Source organism: Colletes latitarsis, chromosome 1, assembly GCF_051014445.1.
Source record: "Colletes latitarsis isolate SP2378_abdomen chromosome 1, iyColLati1, whole genome shotgun sequence".
Lineage (NCBI taxonomy): Eukaryota > Metazoa > Arthropoda > Insecta > Hymenoptera > Colletidae > Colletes > Colletes latitarsis.
The window spans coordinates 3,684,156-3,710,065 of NC_135134.1; positions in this window are offsets into that span (position 1 = coordinate 3,684,156).

Below are 25,910 nucleotides of genomic sequence, written 5' to 3' on the forward strand. Positions count from 1 at the left end.
ACAGCCCCGACAGTCCGGTGCCCCGCGGTTGGCAGAGCCAGCCGCTCCTGCCACGCGAGCAACACGGACTGCCGGGCCTGGCGCTTCAAATCGTCCCAAGCAGGTTCCTGCCCGCCCGGGACCGCCCCCACCCCCGCGCGACGGTCGACGCGGTGCCGGTACATCACCGCGTGCGACCGCGCGAGCAGGTCCATGGGCGGCATCCCCGCTAGAACCGTCGCCGCCTCATGTGACATGGTCCGATACCCGCGGACGACCCTGAGCGCCATGCGCCTCTGCACCCGACGCAGCATAGTCATGCCGCGCCGGGAGGCAGCCAGGTCGTCCGCCCAGACGGGGGCCCCGTATAGGGCCACCGACTGGACCATTGCCACATAGAGGCGACGAACTCGGCCCGCCGGGCCCCCCAGGTTGGGCAGGATCCGGCCCAGAGCCGCAACCATCCTTTCCAACCGGGGGACCAGGCAGCGGAAATGCTTCTCGAAACGCCAGTGGCTATCGAGGATCAGCCCCAGATACCTGATCTGGGGCTTCACCTCGATGTCAGCCCCACCCACCCGAATCAGAGGGGGTGGCGGATCCTGCCGAGGTGAATGAAACGCAATCACCTCGGTCTTATGGACCGCCACCGTCATCCCCATCCCCCTGATCCGGTCGACGACGCGTTGCGACCCCTCCTCCGCGCGACGCATGGCCCTCCCCCAGTGCGCCCCGACGGCCAGCACCAGTGTGTCATCCGCATAACACACCGTGCTGACGCCGTCGGGGAGGCCGGCCCGCAACACCGAGTCGTACGCGATGTTCCACAGGAGTGGCCCGAGGACCGACCCCTGCGGAACACCGCAGTACACCTCCCTTCGCATATCACCATCCCGGCCTGGATACTCGATCCACCTGCCGCGGAGATAATCCCCGACGACCGCCCTGAGACAAGGGGGGACTCGATGATATTCGAGTCCCCTCCTTATCTCTTCCCAGGGGAGGGTGTTAAAGGCATTGGCAATATCCAAGGATATTGCCAATGCCACCCCTCCCCGGGAGACGGCCGCCTCCGAGAGGGCCCTCACACGACCTATCGCGTCGATAGTCGATCGGCCCCCCCGGAAACCGAACTGGCAGTCGGCCAGACCGGGATCACCCCGCGACAGGTGCTCGACGAGGCGGGCAGCAATCACACGCTCGAAGAGCTTGCCCACCTCGTCGAGGAGACAAATGGGCCGGTATGCGGAGGGAGACTCCGCGGGCCGACCCTCCTTCCGGAGGAGGACCATCCTCGCCACCTTCCAACTGGGGGGGAATCGCCCGTCCCTCAGGCAGCGGTCGAACAACCGCCTGAGGTCGGCCCCAAGGACGCCCTGGGTCAAGACCCAAACCCGGCCGGGCACACCATCCGGACCCGGGGCCGTGTTACGAACCCCGAGCCGTCTGATGGCCGCTGCCAGCTCCTCCTGCGTGACCCCCAGCTCGGCCGTCCACTCCACTGGGACAGCCGCCGCCGCCGGAGGACGCGGTCCCCTCTCCCCAATTGGGAAGAGTGTATTGACCACGTCCTCCAGCAGCCGGGGGTCAAGACCCTCGGTGACGGGGGGCGCCCACGTGCGGAGCTTATTCAGCACCACCTTATATGGGCGCCCCCATGGATCGTCATCAAGGGTCTGGAGGAGCTCCTTCCATGCCTGGGTCTTGGCCCGTTTGATGGCGACCTGCAGAGCAACCCGCGCCACGCGGTATGCTCCATACAGGTCATCAGCTGCCCTCGCTCGCGCCACGCCGTCGCCTGTACGTTGACGACGGCGCGCGCGGGTGCACTGGCGTCGGGCGCGGACAGTCGCGACTCGCAACTCCGCGATCGCGTCCGACCACCAGTACACCGCCCGGCGAGGAGAAGCCCGCCCGACCCGAGGCATCGCCGCGTCGCAAATACCCGCGACCAATGCTCCGAGCCGGGCGACCTCCTCCTCTATGCTCGGCAACTCGGCCGCTCCCTGCGGCCAAGTTGCAGCGAGGGCAGCTGCCATCAGGGCGTCCTTGTCCAGGCGCCGAAGCGCCCAGCGGCGTGGTGGGGTGCCACGCAGGCGGCCGTGTCGGGATGCACTCGCGGCGGCAGAGACCTCCATCCGGATGTACCGGTGATCGGAGAGTGTCTCTGCCCCCGCGACCACGTGCCAACCCGACACCATGCGCACGGCGTTGGGGGTCGCGAATCCAACATCCACGATGGACCCCCCATATCGCCGCACGCATGTGTGCTCCGACCCCCGGTTCAATACCCGGAGGTCGAGCCCCGCCGCCCAATCGCCCAGGATCCCGCCGCGAACGGAGGTCCTGGGGGATCCCCAAGCCACCGACTTGGCATTAAAATCCCCCAGGACCAGCACCGGCCGGGCCGCGTAGCGCTGCACGCATGCCGCGACCTCGGCCAGGTACAGCTCGAACGCAGCGTGACCGCTACGGGGCGAAATGTAGCACCCCACCACAGCGACTCCCCCCCAGTCCACGGCGACGAATCCCCGACCGCGCTCCAACAAGGAGAACGGTGGGGACCCGTCGCCCCCTCCCCATACCGTCGCCACCAAGCCGTCCGCGTCGCCCACCCAATGAGGGTGATCAGGGACGCGGTACGGCTCGGCGGCGACCGCCAGGCCAACCCCCCACTCCGCGAGGACTTGGGACATCAAGTCCTGTGCCGCGCGGCAGTGGTTGAGGTTGGCCTGGAGGAGGAGGCGGGGCGGCATTAATTAATGGCCGCGCCAGCCTCCTCCCGGCCGTCCGTCCCCGTAGCACCGTCCACCTCCATGGAGGACGATGCCACCGCCCTCGGCACCGGAGCCGGTGCAGCCCGCCTCTTCCTCTCCTTCCGGGAGGGGGGGGAGCACTTCTTGCTCCCCACCCTGTGATCGGCTGGCCTCCCCATGTCCGCACACAGCGGGCAGTGGGGGGCCGCCGAGCACTGGCTCGCACGGTGCTCTTTGGCACCGCAGCGGTAACACTGACCGCTGCGGTCCACCGGCGAGGTGCACCACTGCCTCACGTGCCCCAATTCGAGGCAGCGGTGACACTGGAGCGGGCGCGGCGCGAGGATTTCCACTCGCGCCGAAACCCACCCCACCAACACCCTCCCGGATTCCGCCACCTTACGGGCGGCGGAGAGGGGGCACCGGGCCCACACCGACCCGAGGCCGGAGGGCGACCTGCGGATCTCTCCGATCCGCAGGTCCTCCACAGGACAGTCCCCCGCCCTCGCAAGGGCACGGGACACATCCTGTGCGCTGACCGAGTCGTCCAGCCCACAAACGCGCATCTCCGTGCGCTTCGTGGGCCGGGCGACCCGGACACCTCGCTCGCCCAGCTGCTCCCGGAGCCTCTGGGCGAGACGATCCGCCTTCGCGCCGCCCTCTGCACCGGGGATCTCCAGCAAGAGACCCCCGGTCACGGCCCTCTTCGCCCTCACGGAGGCGATGCCCAGCTCTTCCAGGGAGATATTCTCCCTGGCGAGCCGCATCGCCTCCGCGAGGGTCAGGTCGCCCCCCTGCGCAACGGTCAGCGTCACCGCTGCCGTTTTTGGGGGACGACCTGGTCGTACCTTCCCGACCTTCGCGGCCTTTACCTTGGCCGCCGACGGCGGAGGCGGAGGCTGCGGTTGCGAGGCCTTCCTCGCCGCCCGCTTCGCCTTCCGCCCCACCACCTCACTCCACGCCACCCCCCCTTGGGAGGGTGCCGTGGAAGACGCGACCACCGCGACCACGGGTACACCACCCCCCTTGGGGGTCGCGACCCGGGGCCCTGGTGCCGCAACGCTGGGCGGAGCCTTCACTCCGCCCTTCTTTGCCTTCCCCGACTGTACCGGAACAGGTCGGGGAGGCACCGCCTTCCTGCTGACCACTCTTCCGGCGAGGAGCTCCTCCCGGAAGGCGGCCAGCTTGCCATCAATCATGTCCCCAATCCTCCTCAGAAGATCGTCTTCTGAGGAGGACGGGGACTTCTTCACGGGCGGAGTGCGGGTGGAGGGGCCCGCGGTGCCCCGCACCACTGCCGCCGCACTCCGCTTATTTACCTCCGCCGAGGGACGCGGCGGTGGAGGAGGAGGGAGGATGGGAGGGAGGGCCGCGCTGTTCCACAGCGCCTCTGCCCTCCTCCTCCCCTGTCGCTCCTCCTCCAACAGGAGCTGCAGACGGGCGTTCCGCCCTCTGAGCTCCCGCGCCGCCTCCCTCATTTCCTCCGCCGCGGCCTTCAGGGCCTCCGCGCCACCGCTTTTCTGCCCCTTAAAGGCGCAGGCAGCGGCGACTTTCTCCACCCGCCTCAGGGACGAGGAGATCCTCTCCGATATCTCCTCGGTCACCTCGTCCCTGAGGCAACTCAGCCTCACCGACGGGCTCATCGCTCCGCCCACCTCGACGACGGCCTGCCCCGTCCTCTTCCTCTTAGAGCCTATGTGGCTCGTGCTGGAGGAGAAGGACGAGACCGACGCCGTCTCGTCGTCCTCCTCCACCCTCCACGTAGCCGGACCTGGCGCTGAGTGGGGCGCGAGCGCCGCCACCCTAACCCCAGCCCCGTCTCCGTCCTCCCCAACCGACAAAACCCGCCCCATCCCCATTTTATTTTCTGTGTCCATAAAAATCCCACGAGATGGTCGGAAATAAAGGTCCACCCGGGCAGAGCCGCCTTACCCGGGTAAGCCTAATACTCCGAGGGTTCGGCAGGTTCCCCGGAGGTGGTCGCTTGGGATTGGGCCTTCTCCCCCAACCATGCATCCCATCGCCGCGCACCATAGCTTAGGATTGGAGGGCGATTTTATAGAGTCGCCATACTCGTGGCCCAGGCGGTTAAGCCAAGACCCCCGTTCCTCCTGCCGTCACGTACCATTCACAAAACCAATAGGGAATTGTGAATGGGTCGTTGTGACGACCAACAGGAGGCTTACGGTGTGTGTATGACTCGGGTACCCCGGGTTCGTTAAGCCCGTACTGCAGCTGAAAGGCTGGCAGCCCCTGAGGGAATTTTTTCGCATACTTGTTGGCCAGATCATGGCCTTTTTCTGGTCTGTATCACGTAGTAATGCGGTACCACACCGGAACAGTCAATTAAACCTGGTTGCGATTAATATTTTAGAGGATAACGCTGGATATGTCTTGGTTAGTTCTTGTATTTGCCCTCTTCTGGCTCGTATTTTCGCAATTTTCGCGTACTTGTTGGCCAGATCTTGGGTTTCATGTGGTTTCGATCTCGTAGTAATCTGGTACCACACTGAAACAGTCAATAAAAGCTGGTTCCGATTAGTATTTTATAGGATAACGCTGGTTATGTCTGGGGTAGTTCTGGCATTTGCAATCATCTGGCTCGTACCTTCGAATTTCTCGCCTAATTGTTGGCAAGATCCTGGGCTTTTTCTGGTTTGGATCACGTAGTAATGTAGTTCCACACCGGAGCAGTCAATTAAACCTGGTTGCGATTAATATTTCGGAGGATAACGCCGGTTATGTGTCGGTTAGGTCTGGGATTCCCCCTCATCTGGCTCGTACCTTCGCATTTTTCGCCCAGTTGTTGGCCATATCCAGGGCATTTTCGGGCTTGTATCCCGTTGTAATGTGGTTCCACACCGAAACAGTCAATTAAACCTGGTTGCAATAAATATTTTAGAGGATAACGCTGGTTATGTCCAGGTTAGGTCTGGGATTTGCCCTCATCTGGCTCGTACTTTCGCATTTCTCGCATACTTGTTGGCCATATCCAGGGCTTTTTCTGGTTTGGATCACGTAGTAATGCGGTACCACACCGTAACAGTCAATTAAACCGGGTTGCGATTAATATTTTGGAGGATAACGCCGGTTATGTCTGGGTTAGGTCTGGCATTTGCCTTCATCTGGCTCGTACTTTCGCATTTTTCGCATACTTGTTGGCCAGATCCTGGGCTTTTTCTGGTTTGCATCACGTAGAAATGTGGCACCACACTGAAACAGTCAATAGAAGCTGGTTGCGATTAATATTTTAGAGGACAATGCCGGTTATATCTGATTTAGGTCTGGGATATGCCCTCATCTGGCACGTACTTTCGCATTTCTCGCATACTTGTTGGCCATATCCAGGGCTTTTTCGGGTTTATATCCCGTCGTAATGTGGTTCCGCACCGAAACAGTCAATTAAACCTGGTTGCGATTAATATTTTAGGGGATAACGCCGGTTATGTCCGGGTTAGGTCTGGGATTTGCCCTCATCTGGCTCGTACTTTCGCATTTCTCGCATACTTGTTGGCCAGATCCTGGCCTTCTTCTGGTCTGTATTACGTAGTAATGCGGTACCACACCGAAACAGTCATTTAAACCTGGTTGCGATTAATATCTTAGAGGATAACGCTGGTTATTTATGGGTTAGTTCCGGTATTTGCAATCATCTGGCTCATGCTTTCGCAATTTACGCGTGCTTGTTGGCCAGATCTTGGGTTTTTTGTGGTTTCGATCCCGTCGTAATGGGGTTCCACACCGAAGCAGTCAATGGAACCTGGTTGCGATGAATATTTTGCAGGATAACGCTGGTCATGTTTGGGTTAGTTCTGGTATTTGCAATCATCTGGCTCGTACGTTTTCATTTTTCGCATACTTGTTGGCCAGATCCTGGCCTTCTTCTGACCTGTATCACGTTGTAATGTGGTACCAGAATGAAACCGTCAATAACAGCTGGTTCCGATTTGTATTTTAGAGGATAACGCTGGTTATGGCTGGGTTAGTTCTGGTATTTGCAATCATCAGGCTCGTACCTTCGCATTTTTCGCGTACTTGTTGGCACGATCCTGGGCTTTTTCTGGTTTGGATCACGTAGTAATGCGGTACCACACCGTAACAGTCAATTAAACCTGGTTAAGATTAATATTTTAAAGAATAACGCCGGTTATGGCTGGGTTAGGTCTAGGATTTGCCTTCATCTGGCTCGTACTTTCGCATTTCTCGCATACTTGTTGGCCAGATCCTGGCCTTTTTCTTACTTGCACCACGTAGTAATGCTGTACCACACCGTAACAGTCAATTAAACCTGGTTGCGATCAATATTTTAGAGGATAACGCCGGTTATGTCTCGGTTAGGTCTGGGATTTGCCCTCATCTGGCTCGTACCTTCGCATTTTTCGCCTACTTGTTGGCAAGATCCTGGCCTTTTTCTGGCTTGGACCACGTAGTAATTTGGTACCACACTGAAACATTCAATTAAACCTGGTTCCGATTAATATTTTAGAGGATAACGCTGGTTATTTATGGGTTAGTTCTGGTATTGGCAATCATCTGGCTCATACTTTCGCAATTTTCGCGTACTTGTTGGCCAGATCTAGGGTTTTTTGTGGTTTCGATCCTGTCGTAATGCGGAACCACACCGAAGCAGTCAATTAAACCTGGTTGCGATTAATATTTTAGAGGATAACGCCGGTTATTTCTCGGTTAGGTCTGGGATTTGCCCTCATCTGTCACGTAATTTCGCATTTTTCGCATACTTGTTGGCCAGATCCTGGCCTTCTTCTGACCTGTATCACGTAGTAATGTGGTACCACAATGAAACCGTCAATAACAGCTGGTTCCGATTTGTATTTTAGAGGATAACGCTGGTTATGTTTGGGTTAGTTCTGGTATTTGCAATCATCCGGCGCGTACTTTCGCATTTTTCGCATACTGGTTGGCCAGATCCTGGGCATTTTCTGGCTTGGATCACGTAGTAATGTGGCACCACACTGAAACAGTCAATAGAAGCTGGTTCCGGTTAGTATCTTAGGGGATAATGCCGCTTATGTCTGGTTTAGGTCTGGGATTTGCCCTCATCTGGCTCGTACTTTCGCATTTCTCGCATACTTGTTGGCCATATCCAGGGCTTTTTCGGGTTTGTATCCCGTCGTAATGTGGTTCCACACCGAAACAGTCAATTAAACCTGGTTGCGATTAATATTTTAGAGGATAACGCCGGTTATGTCCGGGTTAGGTCTGGGATTTGCCCTCATCTGGCTCGTACTTTCGCATTTCTCGCATACTTGTTGGCCAGATCCTGGGCTTTTTCTGGTTTGCATCACGTAGAAATGTGGCACCACACTGAAACAGTCAATAGAAGCTGGTTGCGATTAATATTTTAGGGGATAATGCCGCTTATGTCTGGTTTTGGTCTGGGACTTGCCCTCATCTGGCTCGTACTTTCGCATTTCTCGCATACTTGTTGGCCATATCCAGGGCTTTTTCGGGTTTGTATCCCGTCGTAATGTGGTTCCACACCGAAACAGTCAATTAAACCTGGTTGCGATTAATATTTTAGAGGATAACGCCGATTATGTCTCGGTTAGGTCTGGGATTTGCCCTGATCTGGCTCGTACCTTCGCATTTTACGCCTACTTGTTGGCAAGATCCTGGCCTTTTTCTGGTTTGGATCACGTAGTAATGCGATACCACACCGAAAAAGTCAATTAAACCTGGTTGCGATTAATATTTTAGAGGATAACGCTAGTTATGTCTGGGTTAGTTCTTGTATTTGCCCTCATCTGGCTCGTACTTTCGCAATTTTCGCGTACTCGTTGGCCAGATTTTGGGTTTTTTGTGGTTTGTACCCCGTCGTAATGTGGTTCCACACCGAAGCAGTCTATTAAACCTGGTTGCGATTAATATTTTAGAGGATAACTCCGATTATGTCCGGGTTAGGTCTGGGATTTGCCCTCATCTGTCACGTAATTTCGCATTTTGCGCATACTTGATGGCTAGATCCTGGACTGTTTCTGGTTTGGATCACGTAGTAATGCGGTACCACAACGAGGCAGTCAATGAAACCTGGTTGCGATGAATATTTTGGAGGATAACGCTGGTCATATTTGGGTTAGTTCTGGTATTTGCAATCATCTGGCTCGTACTTTCGCATTTTTCACATACTTGTTGGCCAGATCCTGGGCTTTTTCTGGTTTGGATCACGTAGTAATGTGGCTCTACACCGAAGCAGTCAATTAAACCTGGTTGCGATTAATATTTTAGAGGATAACGCCGGTTATTTCTCGGTTAGGTCTGGGATTTGCCCTCATCTGTCTCGTACTTTCTATTATTATTTTTCGCATACTTGTTGGCCAGATCCTGGGCTTCTTCTGGTCTGTATCACGTAGTAATGCGGTACCACACTGAAACAGTCAATTAAACCTGGTTCCGATTATTTTAGAGGATAACGCCGGTTATGTCTGGGATAGTTCTGGTATTTGCCCTCGTCTGGCTCGTACTTTCCCATTTTGCGCATACTTGATGGCTAGATCCTGGACTGTTTCTGGTTTGGATCACGTAGTAATGCGGTACCACAACGAGGCAGTCAATGAAACCTGGTTGCGATGAATATTTTGGAGGATAACGCTGGTCATATTTGGGTTAGTTCTGGTATTTGCAATCATCTGGCTCGTACTTTCGCATTTTTCACATACTTGTTGGCCAGATCCTGGGCTTTCTCTGGTCTGGATCACGTAGTAATGTGGTTCCACACCGGAACAGTCAATTAAACCTGGTTGCGATTAATATTTTAGAGGATAACTCCGATTATGTCCGGGTTAGGTCTGGGATTTGCCCTCATCTGTCACGTAATTTCGCATTTTTCGCATACTTGTTGCCCAGATCCTGGCCTTTTTCTGGTCTGTATCACGTAGCCATGCGGTACCACACCGAAACAGTCAATTAAACCTGGTTGCGATTAATATTTTAGAGTATAACGCTGGTTATTTATGGGTTAGTTCTGGTATTGGCAATCATCTGGCTCATACTTTCGCAATTTTCGCGTACTTGTTGGCCAGATCTAGGGTTTTTTGTGGTTTCGATCCTGTCGTAATGCGGAACCACACCGAAGCAGTCAATTAAACCTGGTTGCGATTAATATTTTAGAGGATAACGCCGGTTATTTCTCGGTTAGGTCTGGGATTTGCCCTCATCTGTCACGTAATTTCGCATTTTTCGCTTACTTGTTGGCCAGATCCTGGCCTCTTTCTGGTCTGTATCACGTAGCAATGCGGTACCACACTGAAACATTCAATTAAACCTGGTTCCGATTAATATTTTAGAAGATAACGCCGGTTATGTCTCGGTTAGTTCTGGTATTTGGAATCATCTGGCTCCTACTTTCGCATTTTTCGCATACTTGTTGGCCAGATCCTGGGCATTACCTGGTTTGGATCACGTAGTAATGCGGTACCACACCGAAGCAGTCAACTAAACCTGGTTGCGATTAATATTTTAGAGGATAACGCTGGTTATGTCTGGGTTAGTTCTTGTATTTGCCCTCACCTGGCTCGTACTTTCGCAATTTTCGCGTACTTGTTGGCCAGATCTTGGGGTTTTTGTGGTTTGTATCCCGTCGTAATGTGGTTCCACACCGAAGCAGTCAATTAAACCTGGTTGCGATGAATATATTGGAGGATAACGCTGGTTGTGTTTGGGTTAGTTCTGGTATTTGCAATCATCCGGCTCGTACTTTCGCATTTTTCGCAAACTTGTTGGCCAGATCCTGGGCATTTTTTGGTTTGGATCACGTAGTAATGTGGCACCACACTGAAACAGTCAATGAAAGCTTGTTCCGGTTAGTATCTTAGAGGGTAACGCTGGTTACGTCTGGGTTAGTTCTGGTATTTGCAATCATCTGGCTCGTACCTTCGCATTTTTCGCCTACTCGTTGGCAAGATCCTGGGCTTTTTCTGGTTTGGATCACATAGTAATGCGGTACCACACCGTAACAGTCAATTAAACCTGGTTGCGATTAATATTTGAGAGGATAACGCCGGTTATGTCCGGGTTAGGTCTAGGATTTGCCCTCATCTGGCTCGTACTTTCGCATTTCTCGCATACTTGTTGGCCAGATCCTGGCCTTTTTCTTACTTGCACCACGTAGTAATGTGGTACCACACTGAAAAAGTCAATGAAACCTGGTTGCGATCAATATTTTAGAGGATAACGCCGGTTATGTCTCGGTTAGGTCTGGGATTTGCCCTCATCTGGCTCGTACCTTCGCATTTTTCGCCTACTTGTTGGCAAGATCCTGGCCTTTTTCTGGCTTGGACCACGTAGTAATTTGGTACCACACTGAAACATTCAATTAAACCTGGTTCCGATTAATATTTTAGAGGATAACGCCGGTTATGTCTCGGTTAGTTCTGGTATATGCATTCCTCCGGCCCATACTTTCGCTTTTTTCGCATACGTCGTGGCCAAATACAGGGTTGTTTCTGGTTTGGATTCCGTAATAATGTCGTTCCACACCGAAACAGTCAATTAAACCTGGTTTCGATTAATATTTTAGAGAATAACGCCGGTTATATCTCGGTTAGGTCTGGGATTTGCCCTCATCTGTCTCGTACTTTCTATTATTATTTTTCGCATACTTGTTGGCCAGATCCTGGGCTTCTTCTGGTCTGTATCACGTAGTAATGCGGTACCACACCGAAAAAGTCAATTAAACCGGGTTGCGATTAATATTTTGGAGGATAACGCCGCTTATGTCTGGGTTAGGTCTGGCATTTGCCTTCATCTGGCTCGTACTTTCGCATTTTTCGCATACTTGTTGGCCAGATCCTGGGCTTTTTCTGGTTTGCATCACGTAGAAATGTGGCACCACACTGAAACAGTCAATAGAAGCTGGTTGCGATTAATATTTTAGAGGACAATGCCGGTTATATCTGATTTAGGTCTGGGATATGCCCTCATCTGGCACGTACTTTCGCATTTCTCGCATACTTGTTGGCCATATCTAGGGCTTTTTCGGGTTTATATCCCGTCGTAATGTGGTTCCGCACCGAAACAGTCAATTAAACCTGGTTGCGATTAATATTTTAGGGGATAACGCCGGTTATGTCCGGGTTAGGTCTGGGATTTGCCCTCATCTGGCTCGTACTTTCGCATTTCTCGCATACTTGTTGGCCAGATCCTGGCCTTCTTCTGGTCTGTATTACGTAGTAATGCGGTACCACACCGAAACAGTCATTTAAACCTGGTTGCGATTAATATCTTAGAGGATAACGCTGGTTATTTATGGGTTAGTTCCGGTATTTGCAATCATCTGGCTCATGCTTTCGCAATTTACGCGTGCTTGTTGGCCAGATCTTGGGTTTTTTGTGGTTTCGATCCCGTCGTAATGGGGTTCCACACCGAAGCAGTCAATTAAACCTGGTTGCGATTAATATTTTAGAGGATAACGCCGGTTATTTCTCGGTTAGGTCTGGGATTTGCCCTCATCTGTCACGTAATTTCGCATTTTTCGCATACTTGTTGGCCAGATCCTGGCCTTCTTCTGACCTGTACCACGTAGTAATGTGGTACCACAATGAAACCGTCAATAACAGCTGGTTCCGATTTGTATTTTAGAGGATAACGCTGGTTATGTTTGGGTTAGTTCTGGTATTTGCAATCATCCGGCGCGTACTTTCGCATTTTTCGCATACTGGTTGGCCAGATCCTGGGCACTTTCTGGCTTGGATCACGTAGTAATGTGGCACCACACTGAAACAGTCAATAGAAGCTGGTTCCGGTTAGTATTTTAGGGGATAATGCCGCTTATGTCTGGTTTAGGTCTGGGATTTGCCCTCATCTGGCTCGTACTTTCGCATTTCTCGCATACTTGTTGGCCATATCCAGGGCTTTTTCGGGTTTGTATCCCGTCGTAATGTGGTTCCACACCGAAACAGTCAATTAAACCTGGTTGCGATTAATATTTTAGAGGATAACGCCGGTTATGTCCGGGTTAGGTCTGGGATTTGCCCTCATCTGGCTCGTACTTTCGCATTTCTCGCATACTTGTTGGCCAGATCCTGGGCTTTTTCTGGTTTGCATCACGTAGAAATGTGGCACCACACTGAAACAGTCAATAGAAGCTGGTTGCGATTAATATTTTAGGGGATAATGCCGCTTATGTCTGGTTTTGGTCTGGGACTTGCCCTCATCTAGCTCGTACTTTCGCATTTCTCGCATACTTGTTGGCCATATCCAGGGCTTTTTCGGGTTTGTATCCCGTCGTAATGTGGTTCCACACCGAAACAGTCAATTAAACCTGGTTGCGATTAATATTTTAGAGGATAACGCCGGTTATGTCTCGGTTAGGTCTGGGATTTGCCCTGATCTGGCTCGTACCTTCGCATTTTACGCCTACTTGTTGGCAAGATCCTGGCCTTTTTCTGGTTTGGATCACGTAGTAATGCGATACCACACCGAAAAAGTCAATTAAACCTGGTTGCGATTAATATTTTAGAGGATAACGCTAGTTATGTCTGGGTTAGTTCTTGTATTTGCCCTCATCTGGCTCGTACTTTCGCAATTTTCGCGTACTCGTTGGCCAGATTTTGGGTTTTTTGTGGTTTGTACCCCGTCGTAATGTGGTTCCACACCGAAGCAGTCTATTAAACCTGGTTGCGATTAATATTTTAGAGGATAACGCTGGTTATGTGTCGGTTAGGTCTGGGATTTGCCCTCATCTGGCACGTACTTTTGCATTTTTCGCATACTTGTTGGCCAGATCCTGGGCTTTTTCTGGTTTGGATCACGTAGTAATGCTGTACCACACCGTAACAGTCAATTAAACCTGGTTGCGATTAATATTTTGGAGGATAACGCCGGTTATGTCTCGGTTAGGTCTGGGATTTGCCCTCATCTGGCTCGTACCTTCGAATTTTTCGCCTACTTTTTGGCAAGATCGTGGGCTTTTTCTGGTTTGGATCACGTAGTAATGTGGCTCTACACCGAAGCAGTCAATTAAACCTGGTTGCGATTAATATTTTAGAGGATAACGCCGGTTATTTCTCGGTTAGGTCTGGGATTTGCCCTCATCCGTCTCGTACTTTCTATTATTATTTTTCGCATACTTGTTGGCCAGATCCTGGGCTTCTTCTCGTCTGTATCACGTAGTAATGCGGAACCACACTGAAACAGTCAATTAAACCTGGTTCCGATTAATATTTTAGAGGATAACGCCGGTTATGTCTGGGATAGTTCTGGTATTTGCCCTCGTCTGGCTCGTACTTTCCCATTTTGCGCATACTTGATGGCTAGATCCTGGACTGTTTCTGGTTTGGATCACGTAGTAATGCGGTACCACAACGAGGCAGTCAATGAAACCTGGTTGCGATGAATATTTTGGAGGATAACGCTGGTCATATTTGGGTTAGTTCTGGTATTTGCAATCATCTGGCTCGTACTTTCGCATTTTTCACATACTTGTTGGCCAGATCCTGGGCTTTGTCTGGTCTGGATCACGTAGTAATGTGGTTCCACACCGGAACAGTCAATTAAACCTGGTTGCGATTAATATTTTAGAGGATAACTCCGATTATGTCCGGGTTAGGTCTGGGATTTGCCCTCATCTGTCACGTAATTCCGCAATTTTCGCGTACTTGTTGGCCAGATCTAGGGTTTTTTGTGGTTTCGATCCTGTCGTAATGCGGAACCACACCGAAGCAGTCAATTAAACCTGGTTGCGATTAATATTTTAGAGGATAACGCCGGTTATTTCTCGGTTAGGTCTGGGATTTGCCCTCATCTGTCACGTAATTTCGCATTTTTCGCTTACTTGTTGGCCAGATCCTGGCCTCTTTCTGGTCTGTATCACGTAGCAATGCGGTACCACACTGAAACATTCAATTAAACCTGGTTCCGATTAATATTTTAGAAGATAACGCCGGTTATGTCTCGGTTAGTTCTGGTATTTGGAATCATCTGGCTCCTACTTTCGCATTTTTCGCATACTTGTTGGCCAGATCCTGGGCATTACCTGGTTTGGATCACGTAGTAATGCGGTACCACACCGAAGCAGTCAACTAAACCTGGTTGCGATTAATATTTTAGAGGATAACGCTGGTTATGTCTGGGTTAGTTCTTGTATTTGCCCTCACCTGGCTCGTACTTTCGCAATTTTCGCGTACTTGTTGGCCAGATCTTGGGGTTTTTGTGGTTTGTATCCCGTTGTAATGTGGTTCCACACCGAAGCAGTCAATTAAACCTGGTTGCGATGAATATTTTGGAGGATAACGCTGGTTGTGTTTGGGTTAGTTCTGGTATTTGCAATCATCCGGCTCGTACTTTCGCATTTTTCGCAAACTTGTTGGCCAGATCCTGGGCATTTTTTGGTTTGGATCACGTAGTAATGTGGCACCACACTGAAACAGTCAATGAAAGCTTGTTCCGGTTAGTATCTTAGAGGGTAACGCTGGTAACGTCTGGGTTAGTTCTGGTATTTGCAATCATCTGGCTCGTACCTTCGCATTTTTCGCCTACTCGTTGGCAAGATCCTGGGCTTTTTCTGGTTTGGATCACATAGTAATGCGGTACCACACCGTAACAGTCAATTAAACCTGGTTGCGATTAATATTTGAGAGGATAACGCCGGTTATGTCCGGGTTAGGTCTAGGATTTGCCCTCATCTGGCTCGTACTTTCGCATTTCTCGCATACTTGTTGGCCAGATCCTGGCCTTTTTCTTACTTGCACCACGTAGTAATGTGGTACCACACTGAAAAAGTCAATGAAACCTGGTTGCGATCAATATTTTAGAGGATAACGCCGGTTATGTCTCGGTTAGGTCTGGGATTTGCCCTCATCTGGCTCGTACCTTCGCATTTTTCGCCTACTTGTTGGCAAGATCCTGGCCTTTTTCTGGCTTGGACCACGTAGTAATTTGGTACCACACTGAAACATTCAATTAAACCTGGTTCCGATTAATATTTTAGAGGATAACGCCGGTTATGTCTCGGTTAGTTCTGGTATATGCATTCCTCCGGCCCATACTTTCGCTTTTTTCGCATACGTCGTGGCCAAATACAGGGTTGTTTCTGGTTTGGATTCCGTAATAATGTCGTTCCACACCGAAACAGTCAATTAAACCTGGTTTCGATTAATATTTTAGAGAATAACGCCGGTTATATCTCGGTTAGGTCTGGTATTTGCCCTCATCTGGCTCGTACTTTCGCATTTTTCGCATACTTGTTGGCCAGATCCCGGCCTTTTTCTGGTCTGTATCACGTAGTAATGCGGTACCACACCGAAAGAGTCATTTAAACCTGGCTGCGATTAATATTTTACAGGATAGCGCTGGTTATGTCTGGGTTAGTTCTTGTATTTGCCCTCATCTGGCTCGTACTTTCGCAATTTTCGCGTACTTGTTTGGCCAGATCTTGGGTTTTTTGTGGTTTGTATCCCGTCGTAATGTGGTTCCACACCAAAGCGGTCAATTAAACCTGGTTGCGATGAATATTTTGGAGGATAACGCCGGTTATGTCCGGGTTAGGTCTGGGACTTGCAATCATCCGGCTCGTACTTTCGCATTTTTCGCATACTTGTTGGCCAGATCCTGGGTTTTTTGTGGTTTGTATCCCGTCGTAATGTGGTTCCACACCGAAACAGTCAATTAAACCTGGTTGCGATTAATATTTTAGAGGATAACGCCGGTTATGTCCGGGTTAGGTCTGGGACTTGCCCTCATCTGGCTCGTACTTTCGCATTTCTCGCATACTTGTTGCCAGATCCTGGGCTTTTTCTGGTTTGCATCACGTAGAAATGTGGCACCACACTGAAACAGTCAATAGAAGCTGGTTGCGATTAATATTTTAGGGGATAATGCCGCTTATGTCTGGTTTTGGTCTGGGACTTGCCCTCATCTGGCTCGTACTTTCACAATTTTCGCGTACTCGTTGGCCAGATTTTGGGTTTTTTGTGGTTTGTACCCCGTCGTAATGTGGTTCCACACCGAAGCAGTCAATTAAACCTGGTTGCGATTAATATTTTAGAGGATAACGCTGGTTATGTCTGGGTTAGTTCTGGTATTTGCAATCATCCGGCTCGAACTTTCGCATTTTTCGCATACTTGTTGGCCAGATCCTGGGTTTTTTGTGGTTTGTATCCCGTCGTAATGTGGTTCCACACCGAAGCAGTCAATTAAACCTGGTTGCGATGAATATTTTGGAGGATAACGCTGGTTGTGTTTGGCTTAGTTCTGGTATTTGCAATCATCCGGCTCGTACTTTCGCATTTTTCGCATACTTGTTGGCCAGATCCTGGGCATTTTCTGGTTTGGATCACGTAGTAATGCGGTACCACACCGAAAAAGTCAATTAAACCTGGTTGCGATTAATATTTTAGAGGATAACGCTGGTTATGTCTGGGTTAGTTCTTGTATTTGCCCTCACCTGGCTCGTACTTTCGCATTTTTCGCATACTTGTTGGCCAGATCCTGGGCATTACCTGGTTTGGATCACGTAGTAATGCGGTACCACACCGAAGCAGTCAACTAAACCTGGTTGCGATTAATATTTTAGAGGATAACGCTGGTTATGTCTGGGTTAGTTCTTGTATTTGCCCACATCTGGCTCGTACTTTCGCTATTCTCGCATACTTGTTGGCCAGATCCTGGCCTTCTTCTGGTCTGCATTACGTAGTAATGCCGTACCACAGCGAAACAATCAATTACACCTGGTTGCGATTAATATCTTAGAGGATAACGCTGGTTATTTATGGGTTAGTTCTGGTATTTGCAATCATCTGGCTCATACTTTCGCATTTTTCGCATACTTGTTGGCCAGATCCTGGGCTTTTTCTGGTTTGCATCACGTAGAAATGTGGCACCACACTGAAACAGTCAATAGAAGCTGGTTGCGATTAATATTTTAGAGGACAATGCCGGTTATATCTGATTTAGGTCTGGGATTTGCCCTCATCTGGCACGTACTTTCGCATTTCTCGCATACTTGTTGGCCATATCCAGGGCTTTTTCGGGTTTATATCCCGTCGTAATGTGGTTCCGCACCGAAACAGTCAATTAAACCTGGTTGCGATTAATATTTTAGGGGATAACGCCGGTTATGTCCGGGTAAGGTCTGGGATTTGCCCTCATCTGGCTCGTACTTTCGCATTTCTCGCATACTTGTTGGCCAGATCCTGGCCTTCTTCTGGTCTGCATTACGTAGTAATGCCGTACCACAGCGAAGCAATCAATTACACCTGGTTGCGATTAATATCTTAGAGGATAACGCTGGTTATTTATGGGTTAGTTCTTGTATTTGCCCTCATCTGGCTCGTACTTTCGCTATTCTCGCATACTTGTTGGCCAGATCCTGGCCTTCTTCTGGTCTGCATTACGTAGTAATGCCGTACCACAGCGAAACAATCAATTACACCTGGTTGCGATTAATATCTTAGAGGATAACGCTGGTTATTTATGGGTTAGTTCTGGGATTTGCCCTCATCTGGCACGTACTTTCGCATTTCTCGCATACTTGTTGGCCATATCCAGGGCTTTTTCGGGTTTATATCCCGTCGTAATGTGGTTCCGCACCGAAACAGTCAATTAAACCTGGTTGCGATTAATATTTTAGGGGATAACGCCGGTTATGTCCGGGTAAGGTCTGGGATTTGCCCTCATCTGGCTCGTACTTTCGCATTTCTCGCATACTTGTTGGCCAGATCCTGGCCTTCTTCTGGTCTGTATTACGTAGTAATGCGGTACCACACCGAAACAGTCATTTAAACCTGGTTGCGATTAATATCTTAGAGGATAACGCTGGTTATTTATGGGTTAGTTCCGGTATTTGCAATCATCTGGCTCATGCTTTCGCAATTTACGCGTGCTTGTTGGCCAGATCTTGGGTTTTTTGTGGTTTCGATCCCGTCGTAATGGGATTCCACACCGAAGCAGTCAATGGAACCTGGTTGCGATGAATATTTTGCAGGATAACGCTGGTCATGTTTGGGTTAGTTCTGGGATTTGCCCTCATCTGGCACGTACTTTCGCATTTCTCGCATACTTGTTGGCCATATCCAGGGCTTTTTCGGGTTTATATCCCGTCGTAATGTGGTTCCGCACCGAAACAGTCAATTAAACCTGGTTGCGATTAATATTTTAGAGGATAACGCTGGTTATGTCTGGGTTAGTTCTTGTATTTGCCCTCATCTGGCTCGTACTTTCGCTATTCTCGCATACTTGTTGGCCAGATCCTGGCCTTCTTCTGACCTGTATCACGTAGTAATGTGGTATCACAATGAAACCGTCAATAACAGCTGGTACCGATTTGTATTTTAGAGGATAACGCTGGTTATGGCTGGGTTAGTTCTGGTATTTGCAATCATCAGGCTCGTACCTTCGCATTTTTCGCGTACTTGTTGGCGCGATCCTGGGCTTTTTCTGGTTTGGATCACGTAGTAATGCGGTACCACACCGTAACAGTCAATTAAACCTGGTTAAGATTAATATTTTAAAGAATAACGCCGGTTATGGCTGGGTTAGGTCTAGGATTTGCCTTCATCTGGCTCGTACTTTCGCATTTCTCGCATACTTGTTGGCCAGATCCTGGCCTTTTTCTTACTTGCACCACGTAGTAATGTGGTACCACACTGAAAAAGTCAATGAAACCTGGTTGCGATCAATATTTTAGAGGATAACGCCGGTTATGTCTCGGTTAGTTCTGGTATTTGCAATCATCTGGCTCGTACGTTCTCATTTTTCGCATACTTGTTGGCCAGATCCTGGCCTTCTTCTGACCTGTATCACGTAGTAATGTGGTACCACAATGAAACCGTCAATAACAGCTGGTTCCGATTCGTATTTTAGAGGATAACGCTGGTTATGTTTGGGTTAGTTCTGGTATTTGCAATCATCCGGCGCGTACTTTCGCATTTTTCGCATACTGGTTGGCCAGATCCTGGGCATTTTCTGGCTTGGATCACGTAGTAATGTGGCACCACACTGAAACAGTCAATAGAAGCTGGTTCCGGTTAGTATTTTAGGGGATAATGCCGCTTATGCCTGGTTTAGGTCTGGGATTTGCCCTCATCTGGCTCGTACTTTCGCATTTCTCGCATACTTGTTGGCCATATCCAGGGCTTTTTCGGGTTTGTATCCCGTCGTAATGTGGTTCCACACCGAAACAGTCAATTAAACCTGGTTGCGATTAATATTTTAGAGGATAACGCCGGTTATGTCCGGGTTAGGTCTGGGATTTGCCCTCATCTGGCTCGTACTTTCGCCTTTCTCGCATACTTGTTGGCAAGATCCTGGCCTTTTTCTGGTTTGGATCACGTAGTAATGCGATACCACACCGAAAAAGTCAATTAAACCTGGTTGCGATTAATATTTTAGAGGATAACGCTAGTTATGTCTAGGTTAGTTCTTGTATTTGCCCTCATCTGGCTCGTACTTTCGCAATTTTCGCGTACTCGTTGGCCAGATTTTGGGTTTTTTGTGGTTTGTACCCCGTCGTAATGTGGTTCCACACCGAAGCAGTCTATTAAACCTGGTTGCGATTAATATTTTAGAGGATAACGCCGGTTATGTCTGGGATAGTTCTGGTATTTGCCCTCGTCTGGCTCGTACTTTCCCATTTTGCGCATACTTGATGGCTAGATCCTGGACTGTTTCTGGTTTGGATCACGTAGTAATGCGGTACCACAACGAGGCAGTCAATGAAACCTGGTTGCGATGAATATTTTGGAGGATAACGCTGGTCATATTTGGGTTAGTTCTGGTATTTGCAATCATCTGGCTCGTACTTTCGCATTTTTCACATACTCGTTGGCCAGATCCTGGGCTTTCTCTGGGCTGGATCACGTAGTAATGTGGTTCCACACCGGAACAGTCAATTAAACCTGGTTGCGATTAATATTTTAGAGGATAACTCCGATTATGTCCGGGTTAGGTCTGGGATTTGCCCTCATCTGTCACGTAATTTCGCATTTTTCGCATACTTGTTGGCCAGATCCTGGCCTTTTTCTGATCTGTATCACGTAGCCATGCGGTACCACACCGAAACAGTCAATTAAACCTGGTTGCGATTAATATTTTAGAGTATAACGCTGGTTATTTATGGGTTAGTTCTGGTATTGGCAATCATCTGGCTCATACTTTCGCAATTTTCGCGTACTTGTTGGCCAGATCTAGGGTTTTTTGTGGTTTCGATCCTGTCCTAATGCGGAACCACACCGAAGCAGTCAATTAAACCTGGTTGCGATTAATATTTTAGAGGATAACGCCGGTTATTTCTCGGTTAGGTCTGGGATTTGCCCTCATCTGTCACGTAATTTCGCATTTTTCGCTTACTTGTTGGCCAGATCCTGGCCTCTTTCTGGTCTGTATCACGTAGCAATGCGGTACCACACTGAAACATTCAATTAAACCTGGTTCCGATTAATATTTTAGAAGATAACGCCGGTTATGTCTCGGTTAGTTCTGGTATTTGGAATCATCTGGCTCCTACTTTCGCATTTTTCGCATACTTGTTGGCCAGATCCTGGGCATTACCTGGTTTGGATCAGGTAGTAATGCGGTACCACACCGAAGCAGTCAATTAAACCTGGTTGCGATTAATATTTTGGAGGATAACGCTGGTTGTGTTTGGGTTAGTTCTGGTATTTGCAATCATCCGGCTCGTACTTTCGCATTTTTCGCAAACTTGTTGGCCAGATCCTGGGCATTTTTTGGTTTGGATCACGTAGTAATGTGACACCACACTGAAACAGTCAATGAAAGCTTGTTCCGGTTAGTATCTTAGAGGGTAACGCTGGTTACGTCTGGGTTAGTTCTGGTATTTGCAATCATCTGGCTCGTACCTTCGCATTTTTCGCCTACTCGTTGGCAAGATCCTGGGCTTTTTCTGGTTTGGATCACATAGTAATGCGGTACCACACCGTAACAGTCAATTAAACCTGGTTGCGATTAATATTTGAGAGGATAACGCCGGTTATGTCCGGGTTAGGTCTAGGATTTGCCCTCATCTGGCTCGTACTTTCGCATTTCTCGCATACTTGTTGGCCAGATCCTGGCCTTTTTCTTACTTGCACCACGTAGTAATGTGGTACCACACTGAAAAAGTCAATGAAACCTGGTTGCGATCAATATTTTAGAGGATAACGCCGGTTATGTCTCGGTTAGGTCTGGGATTTGCCCTCATCTGGCTCGTACCTTCGCATTTCTCGCCTACTTGTTGGCAAGATCCTGGCCTTTTTCTGGCTTGGACCACGTAGTAATGTGGCACCACACTGAAACAGTCAATGAAAGCTTGTTCCGGTTAGTATTTTAGAGGGTAACGCTGGTTACGTCTGGGTTACTTCTGGTATTTGCAATCATCTGGCTCGTACCTTCGCATTTTTTGCCTACTCGTTGGCCAGATCCTGGCCTTCTTCTGGTCTGTATTACGTAGTAATACGGTACCACACCGAAACAGTCAATTAAACCTGGTTGCGATTAATATTTTAGAGGATAACGCCGGTTATGTCAGGGTTAGGTCTGGGATTTGCCGTCATCTGGCTCGTACCTTCGCATTTCTCGCATACTTGTTGGCCAAATCCTGGCTTTCTTCTGGTCTGTATTACGTAGTAATGCAGTACCACACCGAAACAGACAATTAAACCTTTAATTTTTAGAAACGGTCAATTAAACCTGGTTGCGATTAATATTTTAGAGGATAACGCCGGCTATGTCTGGGTTAGGACTGGGATTTGCCCTCATCTGGCTCGTACTTTCGCATTTCTCGCATACTCGTTGGCCAGATCCTGGCCTTCTTCTGGTCTGTATTACGTAGTAATACCGGTACCACACCGAAACAGTCAATTAAACCTGGTTGCGATTAAGATTTTAGAGGATAACGCTGGTTATTTATGGGTTAGTTCTGGTATTTGCAATCATCTGTCTCATACTTCCGCAATTTCCGCGTACTTGGCCAGATCCTGGGTTTTTTGTGGTTTGGATCCCGTCGTAATGTGGTTCCACACTGAAGCAGTCAATTAAACCAGGTTCCGATTAATATTTTAGAGGATAACGCCGGTTATGTCTGGGAAAGTTCAGGTATTTGCCCTCATCTGGCTCGTACTTTCGCATTTTTCGCATACTTGATGGCTAGATCCTGGACTTTTTCTGGTTTGGATCAGGTAGTAATGCGGTACCACACCGAAGCAGTTAATGAAACCTGGTTGCGATGAATATTTTGGAGGATAACGCTGGTCATGTTTGGGTTAGCTCTGGGATTTGCCCTAATCAGGCTCATAATTTGGCATATTTCTCATACTTCGTGGCTAGATCCGGGGCTTTTTCTGGATTTGATCACGTAGTAATGTGGTACCACACTGAAACAGTAAATTAAACCTGGTTTCGATCAATATTTTAGAGGATAACGCATGTTATGTCTCGGATAGGCCAGGGATTTGCCATCATCAGACACATACTTTCGCATTTTTCACATACTTGTTGAACAGATCCCTGGCTTTTTCTGGTTTGGATCACGTAGTAATGTGGTACCACACTGAAACAGTCCATTAAACCTGGTTTCGATCAATATTGTAGAGGATAACGCATGTTATGTCTGGAATAGGTCTGGGATTTGCCCTCGTCAGGCTCATACTTTCGCATTTTTCACATACCTGTTGAACAGATTCTGGCTTTTTTCTGGTTTCGATCACGTAGTAATGTGGTACCACACTGAGACAGTCCATTAAACCTGGTTTCGATCAACATTTTACAGAGTAACGCATGTTAGGTCTTGGTTAGGTCTGGGATTTGCTCACATCAGGTTCGTACTTTCGCATATTTCTCATAGTTGATGGCCAGATTCTGGGCTTTTTCTGGTTTTGATCACGTAGTAATGTGGTACCACACTGAAACAGTCGATTAAACCTGGTCTTGATAAATATTTTAGAGGATAACGCATGTTAGGTCTGGGTGAGGTCTAGGATTTGCCCCCATCAGGGTCATACTTTCGCGTTTTTCACATACTTGTTGAACAGATCCCTGGCTTAATCTGGTTTGGATCATGTACAATAGTGGTACCACCCTGAAACAGTCCATTAAATCTGGTCTTGATAAATATTTTAGAGGATAACGAATGTTAGGTCCGAGTTAGGTCTAGGATTTGCCCTTATCAGGATCATAATTTCGCAAATTTCTCATACTTCATGGCTAGATCCTGGGCTTCTTCTGGATTGGATCACGTAGTAATGTGGTACCACACTGAAACAGTCCATTAAACCTGGTTTCGATGAATATTTTAGAGGATAACGCATGTTATGTCTAGGTTAGGCCTGGGATTTTCCCTCATGAGACACATACTTTCGCATTTTTCACATACCTGTTAACAGATTCTGGCTTTTTTCTGGTTTGGATCACGTAGTAATGTGGTACCACACTGAAACAGTCCATTAAACCTGGTTTCGATCAACATTTTACAGAGTAACGCATGTTAGATCTTGGTTAGGTCTGGGATTTGCCCTCGTCAGACCCATACATTCGCATTCTTCACATACTAGTTGTACAAATCCTGGGTTTTATTCTGGTTTGGATCACGTAGTAATGTGGTACCACACTGAAACAGTCGATTAAACCTGGTTTCGATCAATATTTTAGACAATAACGCATGTTATGTCTAGGTTGGGCCTGGGATTTGCTCTCATCAGGTTCGTACTTTCGCATATTTCTCATAGTTGATGGCCAGATTCTGGGCTTTTTCCGGTTTTGATCACGTAGTAATGTGGTACCACACTGAAACAGTCCATTAAACCTAGTTTCGATCAATAGTTTAGAGGATAACGCATGTTAGGTCTAGATTAGGCCTGGGATTTACCCTCATCAGGCTCATAGTTTCGCGTTTTTCACATACTTGTTGAACAGATTCTGGGTTTTTACTGGTTTTGATCACGTAATAATGTGGTACCACACTGAAACAGTCCATTAAACCTGGTTTCGATCAATATTTTACAGAATAACGCATGTTAGGTCTTGCTTAGGTCTGGGATTTGCTCTCATCAGGCTCGTACTTTCGCATATTTCTCATAGTTGATGGCCAGATTCTGGGGTTTTTCTGGTTTGGATCACGTAGTAATGTGGTACCACACTGAAACAGTCCATTAAACCTGGTTTCGATCAACATTTTAGATGATAACGCATGTTAGGTCTAGGTTAGGTCCGGGAGTTGTCTTCATCAGGGTCATATTTTCGCATTTTTCACATACTTGTTGAACAGATCCTCGGTTTTTCTGGTTTGGATCACGTAGTAATGTGGTACCACACTGAAACAGTCCATTAAACCTAGTTTCGATTAATAGTTTAGAGGATAACGCATGTTATGTCTGGGATAGGTCTGGGATTTGCCCTCGTCAGGCTCATACTTTCGCATTCTTCACATACTAGTTATACAGATCCTGGGTTTTATTCTGGTTTGGATCACGCAGTAATGGGGTACCACACTGAAACAGTCGATTAAACCTTGTTTCGATGAATATTTTAGAGGATAACGCATGTTAGGTCTGGGTTAGGTCTAGGATTTGCCCTCAGCGGGCTCATACTTTCGCATATTTCTCATACTTGATGGCCAGATCCTGGGCTTTTTCTGGATTGGATCACGTAGTAACGTGGTACCACACTGAAGCAATCCGTTAAACCTGGTTTCGATCAATATTTTAGAGGATAACGCATGTTATGTCTGGGATAGGTCTGGGAGTTGCCCTCATCAGGCTCATATTTTCGCGTTTTTCACATACTTTTTGAACAGTTTCTGGCCTTTTTCTGGATTGGATCCTGTAGTAATGTGGTACCACACTGAAACAGTCCATTAAACCTGGTTTCGATCAATATTTTAGAGGATAACGCATGTTATGTCTAGGTTGGGCCTGGGATTTGCCCTCATCAGGGTCATATTTTCGCATTTTTCACATATTTGTTGAACAGATCCCCGGCTTTTTCTGGTTTGGATCACGTAGTAATGTGGTACCACACTGAAACAATTCAATAAACCTGGTTTCGATCAATATTTTAGAGGATAACGCATGTTATGTCTGGGATAGGTCTGGGATTTGCCCTCATCAGGCTCATAGTTTCGCGTTTTTCACATACTTGTTGAACAGATTCTGGCCTTTTTCTGGATTGGATCCCGTAGTAATGTGGTACCACACTGAAACAGTCCATTAAACCTGGTATCGATCAATA